The sequence below is a fragment of the Gambusia affinis genome, linkage group LG03, assembly GCF_019740435.1.
Source record: "Gambusia affinis linkage group LG03, SWU_Gaff_1.0, whole genome shotgun sequence".
In the NCBI taxonomy this organism is placed as follows: Eukaryota; Metazoa; Chordata; class Actinopteri; order Cyprinodontiformes; family Poeciliidae; genus Gambusia; species Gambusia affinis.
In genome coordinates, this window is record NC_057870.1 from 32384206 (window position 1) to 32394723 (window position 10518).

Below are 10518 nucleotides of genomic sequence, written 5' to 3' on the forward strand. Positions count from 1 at the left end.
AATTTTTTTAATAAATGAAAATTGCAACCATGTACAAAAAATGACACTGAATTTTTTTTTCATGTACAAATAATGACAGAATTTTTTTTAGGTTAAAAATATATTCTGAATTTATTTTAATACTGAAAAAGTAAGCACTAATATACAACATTCAAATTTCAGAGGCATTTTTAATTCAAATTCTGATGGCACATATTTACTTCCATAGCCAGGGGGCCAGAAATCCGGAAGCAGGTTCTGGTTCTGGTTCTGAGGACAGTTCAAGCTACAGTAAACCTTGGAGTCAGAGCCTGGGATCTGTGCTGAGGTACAGAACCAGAACCAGCAGCTCCAAGAAAAAGGTAGGCAGCAGCTGGAAGCTCACATGGTTCTCTTTAACTGGTTCTGGTCCAGAAGGTTCCCGGGTCAGATGCAGGAGATTCTGGCAGTCTGAATACCTGCTCTGGCTCAGGTGTGACTTGTCACCTGTTGTGTCTGGAGGAACCAGAGGCCATCTTGGACCTGATCCTGGAGTCTCAGCGCCAACGACCAGAGAGCCGGCCTCAGCCTGCTCCCTGACCCAGAACCGCCCCGCTGTGGTTCCTGCAGCGCTGGAGAGCCGAGTTTGGACTTCTACCACGTTGATCCACTCCCAGGTACCGTTCATGTAACAGGTGACGGGTGTATTCTGGTATAGAGACTGGTCTTAGGTCAGTGTGACAGAAACCAGTACACCCAGTACTCAGAACCTTTAATGGACTGGTGTCTGTACTGGTTTTTGACCATCTGCCTGTATGCAGTGTGGAAGACCAGAGGTGCTCTCTCACCTGGACGATGCTGCCAGTTTAGTTCCTGAGGACCAGGAGAACATCTTCAGTCTGGTTCAGAGAGTCCAGTCCAGGAGGGTGATGAACAGAGAGCATCAATACTGCTGACAGGCAGTGAGGAAGAGCAGGACTAGGAGCTACCCGGCTGCTCTCACCATCATCGATGTCATTGATTGACGAAGTCCGGGTTCTCCTGCGCGTCCGGATCTTCAGATGTGACCAACTGACTGAAGGTAGTTGCTGTGGGCACCTGGACCCTGAAGACTGAGATCATCACAGGACAGGACTCCCCATGTTCCTCTGAGTGTCCTGCTGGAACCCGAACCTGGAGGTCCTGAGGAAGGTAGAGCACCTGTTGAGTCAGCAGATGAAACCACTAACACCGAGATCATAGATCATATCTCTCTGTGTTCAGGACGGGCTCTTTACAGCTTCTAGCTTCTCCTGTCGCAAAACCGCAACAGATGATTATGGGTACTGTAGTCAATCAGGAGCACTGCTTTCTCCATGTTTGTAGAAATGTTCCAAGTATTAAAATTAACACTTTCTTAATAAACCATGTTTGTGTTTTATTCAATCAGACTCTCAGCAGGTTCTACCCTCATGAAGGTTCTCCACATTAGGGTACCCAGACACCGCCCAAGGTAGAGCAGGACAGGAGGAGACCACTGTCAGGGTAGGCTGCCTAACCTAACAGTGGTCTACCCAAACCCCGGTCTTCCCTGGGATGAGTTTCAGCTGCAGCCTATTGTCTGTCTCCAGCAATCTCTGGCCAAGAAGGTTCTCTGATGGAAAACAGAATTCAGCTACAGTCTCCTCTCTACCAAGATAGAAAATGGGATCCTTTCTTTCTAGCTGAATGGTGGAACCGGGACCATACTTTAATAATGACCAGTTAGTGGTTAGTTTATCTGACTGAGTGTCCATTTTCTGTACACCCTTGTCCCCAGTGGGGTCGGGAGGTGCTGGTGCCTCTTTAGCTAATGTTCTGGACGAGAGGTGGGGTCATCCTGGACAGGTCACCAGTCTGTCGCAGGTTTAGTCCTCATGTCTATTTCTATTCTTTCCCTTGATGCCAAGAACCAACCCAAAAGAAAAGCTGTATTTTTATACTGCCATAACAAAAATAATGATTATTATTTTATTCAGAAAACCCATGCTTCAGAAGCTGCTGGTTTGGATTAGTTATCTGTGGTAACCAGTCAGGTGTAGCAGCTTCAGAGAGCAGATGGATTAAAGGGACACTAAGAGGACAAGCTGCTGGATTAAACTCTGAATGGTTGATCTCATTCTTTAATTATCAGTGGCTATAATCATAAAAACATAAACAGTTATTTTTAACCATAGCAGAAAAAAGAATACATTTCCTCTCATTTCGTGACGTTAAAATCTTCTGACGACATTTTAATACCAGGATGAAGATAATCTGGACAGATGATCCTATGAACCAAATATTAACTGATTTACATGATAATCTGTGACAAATTTGGAATAATTAATGTTTTGACTAAACCTCCAACGCAGATTTATTAAACTTCTGGCAGTCATTGGTTTTGTTTCTACCGTTGATGGAAACTGATTAAAAATGACGCCGCCGGACGTCATGACGCTTAGAGAGGAGAGTGTCGGCGACTTGGTGTGCTCTTGCCTCGTGAGGAGGTTGGTTGGACGATTGTGAGCGCGACAAAACGAAAACGTATATTGGAGTTGGAAAAGGCGGATTTGGCATAAGCTGGTATGTGAATGGTTCGGATGGAAATGGAGACAGGAAATGAAGAAGGTATGGAATATGAAGGGTGGACGCCAGTGGGGAGAGGAAGAGGGAGAGGAAGGGAAAGACAAAAAATAAACGAAGGAAAGAGTATTAGTGATATTCAAGGAAATAAAAGAGAACTGGAAGAAAGTAGCTCTGAAGAAGAAAGGATAGTGAGAAGGAAAGTTGTGAGGGAGGAAGTTAAAATAATATTAAAACTAAAAAATGAAGAACAGAATAACATCAGCCCCATAGTGGTGTCAAGAGAAGTGAAAAAGAAAATCGGAGATGTTGAAATGGTGAAGATATTGAGAGATGGAAATTTATTGGTAGTTTGTAAAAATGAAGAACAAAAAAATAAGGCTTTAAATGTGGATAATATATGTAAAAAAAACTGTGATGGAGAAAAAAATAGTAGGTGAAAATAAAAAAACTAGAGGAGTGATTTATGGGATCCTCTAGAGGAAGATCTTGATAAAATTAAGAAGAATATTACAGGAGGAAAAGTGAATAACTTGAAGAGGTTGTCAAGAACAATAAATGGAGAAAGAGTAGGAAGTTTGTCAATTCTCATTGAATTTGAAGGGAAAGATTTACCACAAAACATCAAAATAGGATATCTCAGTTTTCAGGTCAGACCTTGTATCCCTCCACCACTTCGTTGTTTCAAATGCCAAAGGTATGGACACATAGCAGCAGTTTGTAAAGGGAAGCAGAGATGCCCAACATGTGGTGAAGATCACAAAATAGAGGAATGTAAAGAAGAAGCACAAGAAAAATGTTGTAACTGTGGAGGGCAACATAGAGTTACGTATGGAGGATGTGAGGTGAGGAAGAAGGCAAAAGAAATCATTCAGATTAAAACAACCAAAAACATTAGTTATGCAGAAGCTGTTAAAAATGTGAAGGAACAGACAACAAGAAAGAGTGAACAAACAGTGAACCAAATCCCACAGCAAAGCAAAGTGCAGTTAGAAGAAAATATCACAGTGTCAGTAGAAAAATTAATACTATTTATAGCATATGTTATCAACTGCACTGACCAAGCCAAGCATAAAACTGAGAAAATCAAAATAATAGTGAGAGGAGCAGAAAAGTTTTTGGGGTTTAAAGAGGGATCATGGGAGAACATAAACAAAAAGCTGGAGGGGGATGGGAGACCAGGACCACCAGCTGAAAATAATTAATGTTAATATTACAATGGAATGCAAGAAGTTTAATTGCTAACGGACAGGAACTTAAAGGTTATGTTGATAGTCTTGAGGAAAAACCAGAAATTATTTGTAAATAATAAACATGGTTAAAAACAACATTAGATTTTGTGATTAAAGGATATAATAGAAGAAGAGATCGACAGGAGGGAGGGGGAGGAGGATGTGCAATATTTATAAAACAAGGGATGAAATATCAGGTATTAGGGAAGGGGAAGGAACTTGAATTTATAGTAGTTGAAATATGGGAACAAGAAGGTAAATTTAAAATAATAAATTTTTATAATCCATGCAAAACATTATCAATTGAAATAATGGAGGAGTTAATGGCATATTTGGAAGGGAAAGTAATTTGGTGTGGGGATTTTAATGCAAATAGTACATTATGGGGTAAAAGTAATGATAAAAATGGAAAAGTTATAGAAGAATTAATGGAAATTGTCATGATTTGCGGTGTGGTGGAGGTGAGGCAGCACGCAGTAGACCCAGATGAGGTGAGGAGGAGTTTTAATGATGAAAAATAAACAGTAACAGTCCACTCTCAAATGAACAAAACTCAGACGTGACAAGACGAACACGGACGTGACAAGACGAACACGGACGTAGCTAGACGTTCACTGACGTAGGACCCGACGAAGACAGACACACACAGGTGACACTAAATACACAAGAGGGTAATCAGGGAACGAGACACACCTGGGGACTAATCACGGGGAGACAGGACAACACAGAGACTCAGACACACAGGAAACTTCAAAATAAACCCAAAAAACACAGATCACGACAGTACCCCCCCCTCAAAGGGCGGCTCCCAGACGCCCAAAACAGAAAAACACAACAAGGGTGGGTGGAGGGGAGCTGGACGGGGGGCCAGAGTCCAACACAACAAAAAACAAACCCAACCGGGTGGGCGGAGGCACACGAAGGCCAAGAGTCCAAAAAACAAACAAAACAAACCCAACTGGGTGGGCGGAAGCACCGGAAGGCGGGAACCACAGAGGAGGTCCGGCGGCCGTCCGCGGCGCCGGAGGCGGAAACCACGGAGGCGGAAACCACGGAGGCGGTCCGGCGGCCGTCCGCGGCGCCGGAGGCGGAAACCACGGAGGCGGTCCGGCGGCCGTCCGCGGCGCAGGAGGCGGGAACCACGGAGGCTGTCCGGCGGCCGTCCGCGGCACAGGAGGCGGGCCGCACGGGGGCGGCGGCGAGGAGCACAAGGAGTCTCGGGGGGAGCACTAGGGGTCTCGGGGGGAGCACTAGGGGTCTCGGGGGGAGCACTAGGGGTCTCGGGGGGAGCACTAGGGGTCTCGGGGGGAGCACTAGGGGTCTCTGGACTGACACTAGGGGGCTTAGGACTGACACTAGGGGGCTCTGGGGAACTGACGCTAGGGGAACTGACGCTCGTGGGCTCTGGGGAACTGACGCTAGGGGAACTGACGCTAGGGGGCTCTGGGGAACTGACGCTAGGGGAACTGACGCTAGGGGGCTCTGGGGAACTGACGCTAGGGGAACTGACGCTAGGAGGCTCTGGGGAACTGACGCTAGGGGAACTGACGCTAGGAGGCTCTGGGGAACTGACGCTAGGGGAACTGACGCTAGGAGGCTCTGGGGAACTGACGCTAGGGGAACTGACGCTAGGAAGCTCGGGACAGGCACTAGGAAGCTCGGGACAGGCACTAGGAAGCTCGGGACAGGCACTAGGAAGCTCGGGACAGGCACTAGGAAGCTCGGGACAGGCACTAGGAAGCTCGGGACAGGCACTAGGAAGCTCGGGACAGGCACTAGGAAGCTCGGGACAGGCACTAGGAAGCTCGGGACAGGCACTAGGAAGCTCGGGACAGGCACTAGGAAGCTCGGGACTGGCACTAGGAAACTGGAGACTGGCACTAGGAAACTGGAGACTGGCACTAGGAAACTGGAGACTGGCACTAGGAAACTGGAGACTGGCACTAGGAAACTGGAGACTGGCACTAGGAAACTGGAGACTGGCACTAGGAAACTGGAGACTGGCACTAGGAAACTGGAGACTGGCACTAGGAAACTGGGGACTTACTGAGGGCAGGAGCGGAGGAAGTCCGTTGAACCGGGCAGCGGAGGAAGTCCGCAGCGCCTCGGAGCGGCAGCGGAGGAAGTCAGCGAGCGCCTCGAGCGGGCAGCGGAGGAAGTCCGGCGAACAGCCTCGGAGCCGGCAGCGGAGGAAGTCCAGCGGCGCCTCGGAGCGGCAGCGGAGGAAGTCCGCCGGCGGCGCCTCGGAGCGGCAGCGCGGGGAAGTCCGCGAAGCGCCTCGGAGCGGGCAGCGGAGGAAGTCCGCGGCGCCTCGGAGCGGCAGCGGAGGAAGTCCGGCGAACAGCCTCGGAGCCGGCAGCGGAGGAAGTCAGCGGCGCCTCGGAGCGGCAGCGGAGGAGTGCCGCGCGCCGGAGCGGGGCAGCGGAGCGGAAGTGCGCGAAGCGCCTCGGGGCCGGCAGCGGAGGTGCCGGGCGCCGGCGCCTGCAGCAGCGGAGGAGTGCCGCCAGCGCCTCGGGGCCGGGCAGCGGAGGCCGCCACGGCGCCTCGGGGCCGGCAACGGAGGAGAGCTGCCACGGCGCCTCGGGGCCGGCAGCGGAGGAGTGCCTTTCTCCGGACTGACTGCAGAGGTGGTGGTTCGGGGAAGCAACGAGGGCCGAGTTCATCGGCGGCTCACGCCGCTTCCTCCAGACTGACTGCGGAGGTGGTGCTCGGGGGCGACCAGGGGCGGGTCCACCGGCTCAGGTCGCCTACTTCCCTGGCGGAGGTAACGGAGGGGACCGTATCCGGGGGGTGCCAAGACCAGTCTAGTCCCCCGAAAAACCTCCCGGTCCAACTGAGCCAAAAAGGTAGCTACCTCACCTCGTTTGTGGTCGGGTCCTTCTGTCATGATTTGCGGTGTGGTGGAGGTGAGGCAGCACGCAGTAGACCCAGATGAGGTGAGGAGGAGTTTTAATGATGAAAAATAAACAGTAACAGTCCACTCTCAAATGAACAAAACTCAGACGTGACAAGACGAACACGGACGTGACAAGACGAACACGGACGTAGCTAGACGTTCACTGACGTAGGACCCGACGAAGACAGACACACACAGGTGACACTAAATACACAAGAGGGTAATCAGGGAACGAGACACACCTGGGGACTAATCACGGGGAGACAGGACAACACAGAGACTCAGACACACAGGAAACTTCAAAATAAACCCAAAAAACACAGATCACGACAGAAATGAAAAATCTTGTATGTATTAATGATGGGAGAGGAACAAGAATCAATGTAAGAACAGGGATGGAATCAGTTATTGATTTAACAATTGTTTCAAATGTTTTAGCTGGTATTTGCGAGTGGTTCATTGATAAAAATACAACAATAGGTAGTGATCATTATCCCATTGTAGTTAAGGTAGGATTAAATATAAATAAGAATATAAAGGTAAATAAAAAACTGAATTTTAATAAAGCAGACTGGATTAAATTTAGGTACTTGAGTCAAATAAACTTAGAGAAAGTAGATATGACAAGGGACATAAATGAAGTTAATCTAGAAATTTGCAAAATAATTATGGAAGCAGCAGATCATTCAATAAAGAAAACAGGATGTAGGAATGATAAGAAAATGATGCCATGGTGGACAGATGAATGTAAAAAAGCAATAAAGTTAAGAAATAAAGCATTTAATGTATTAAAAGGGAACCCTATTTATAAGAATTTAATTGATTATAAAAGAAAACAAGCAATGGTAAGAAGAACTATTAAGAATGCAAAAAGAGATTATTGGAGGAATTTCTGTAGTACAATAGGAAGAGAAACCAAAATAGAAAAAATATGGAAAATAATTAAAAGAATGAATGGAATAAAGAAAGAGTTTGAATACCCTATATTAAAAATGGATAATATAAATATAGTAAGAGATGAAGATAAAGCTGAAACATTGGCAAGAACATTTAGTAAAGTTCATAGTTCAAATAATATAAGTGAAGAGGGAAGGAGAGGGAGAGAAAATACAAAACTTAAATATAAAGAGTTATTAGAGAATAATAACAAATAATTTGTTAAATGTTGAATTCACAAAAACTGAATTGAATTCTGCACTCAGGAAGACAAAAAATACAGCACCAGGTAAAGATCAGATTTGTTATAGAATGATAAGACAACTTAGTGAAAAATCAAAAGATATATTATTGCAATTATATAATAAAATTTGGGAGGAAGGAAAATTACCAATGAATTGGAAGGAATCAGTTATAATATCAATAGCAAAACCAGGAAAAGAAAATTCAAACCCAGGAAATTACAGACCAATAGCTTTAACATCCAATTTATGTAAAATAATGGAAAGAATGATTAACAATAGGATGGTTTATTATTTAAATAGTAAAGGATATATATCAAAGTACCAAAGTGGTTTTCGAAAAGGGAGGAGCACTAATGACCCAACGTTATGTTTAGAACATGAAATTAGAAGAGCACAAGTAAATAAAGAAAGTGTGGTGGCAGAATTTTTTGATATAGAAAAATCATACGATATGATGTGGGTGGAGGGATTATTGATTAAACTATATATGTTGGATATTAAAGGAAAATTATTTAAATGGATTAAAGACTTTTTAACAAATAGAAAAATACAAGTGAGAATAGGAGAAGTGTATTCAGAAAAATATAAGGTAGAAAATGGAACTCCGCAAGGAAGCATTATAAGTCCTTTACTGTTCTTAATTATGATAAATGATGTGTTTAATGGTATTGGAAAAGAAATAGGATGTTCATTATTTGCAGATGATGGAGCGGTCTGGAAAAGAGGGAAAAATGTAGATTATATTGTAAAGAAATTACAAAAGGTTATTATTGAAATAGAAAAATGGGCGTTGCCATGGGGATTCAAGTTTTCAGTTGAAAAAACAAAAGTAATGATATTCACACAAAAAATAAACAAGGAAATAAAATTAAAATTATATAATCAAGAATTAGAACAAGTAAAGTGTATAAAATTTTTAGGAATATGGTTTGATGAAAAACTAAAATGGAATATACATATTCAAAAAGTGGTTGATAAGTGTAAGAAAATCTTAAATATTTTAAGATGCTTGGCTGGCAGTGACTGGGGAGCAGATAGAAAATCAATGAAGCAGATTTATAATGGAATGATAAGATCTAACATAGACTTTGGGTGCATAGTTTACAGTTCAGCAGCTAAAACACATCTGAATAAATTAGACATAATTCAACATCAGGCATTAAGATTATGTACTGGAGCATTTAAAACCACACCAACAGCTGCAATAGAAGTAGAAATGGGAGAAATGCCATTAGATTTAAGAAGAACAAAACTAGAAATAAATTACTGGTTAAATTTACAAAGCAATAAACTTGATCATCCAACTTGGGAAATTTTAGGTCCATGTTGGGAAAAAGAAAAGAAAGAAATGAGGAGTTTTGGATGGAATATTGGAAATAAAACAAAAGAATTTAAGATTAATAGTTTAGAAATAAGTCAAACACCAATGTCAATAATACCACCATGGATTTTACCAGAAGCAAATGTAGACATGTCAATAATGGAAAAGAAACAAGATAAATCTTACATGGTAGATAGATATTCAGTACAGATACATTTAAACAATTATTATCAATATATTCAAATTTATACAGATGCGTCAAAAATAAATGGAAAAATAGGAGTAGCTTTTGTGGTGCCAGAATTCGATGTAAAAATAGGAAAACGGAGCACAGACGGGTTATCAGTATACACAGGAGAAATGTTGGCAATATTATTAGCTTTACAATGGATAGAAGAAATAAAACCATTAAAAACAGTGATATGTTCAGATTCAAGCTCAGCATTGTTAAGTTTAAAAAATATTCAATCAGATAGTACGATGGATATATTATTAGAAATATTTTATACATTGTATAGAATACAGAATATGGGGCTGATAGTTGTATTTGTATGGATTCCAGCACATATTGGGGTAGAAGGAAACGAGACGGCAGATAAAATGGCAAAAAGGGCAATTCATAATAATATTAGTTTTGCAGTTAAATTAAGTAAATCTGAGGGAAAGAGTGTTGTTAAAGAAAAACTGATGGAAAAATGGCAAAAAAGGTGGGATGAAGAAAAAACAGGAAGATGGTTTTATAAAATTCAGAAAATAGTAGGAGAGAAAAGAAATGAAAGAAGAAATAGAAAGGAGGGAAGGGTGATAACAAGATTAAGATTTGGGCATACAGGACTTAATTATACACTTTTTAAAATAAAAAAGCATATTAATGGAAAATGTGAATACTGTGACAAATATGAAACAATAGAACATGTTATGTTAGAATGCCATAAGTATGAAAGAGAAAGAAGATGTATGAGAAGAGAGTTTGAATGTATTAAGGAAAAGATTAATTTGTTAGATATTTTGAGGAAGAATTTGGGGAGTAAACATATACAAATAATTATTAAATATTTAAAGAAAACTAAATTATTTCAAAGAATTTGATTAAAATAGGTGTGTGTGTGTGTGTGTGTGTGTGTGAATGTGTGCATGATCTAGAGGGGTGGATTATAAAGATATGTATAAAAATGGATGAGAGTATGTATGCATATATAAATATGAAATTTATTTATTTAATTTATCTATTAATAGTATGTGTAGGAGTATACAAGTATTTATATGAATTGATAGTCCATCTCGAATCACACTCCATACCAGCAAGTGGCGGTAATGCTACTTAAAGTTTGTTGCCAACCGCCAATA

General features: G+C 42.5%; 1 long non-coding RNA gene across 1 annotated transcript; it reads left to right on the top strand.

Moving 5' to 3' along the window:
- Nucleotides 1-212: 212 nt before the first annotated feature.
- LOC122828636 lies at nucleotides 213-1303 on the top strand. The gene is made up of 3 exons (XR_006370256.1): nucleotides 213-341; nucleotides 481-635; nucleotides 780-1303. It is a non-coding gene; the product is annotated as an uncharacterized LOC122828636 (long non-coding RNA).
- Nucleotides 1304-10518: the final 9215 nt, after the last annotated feature.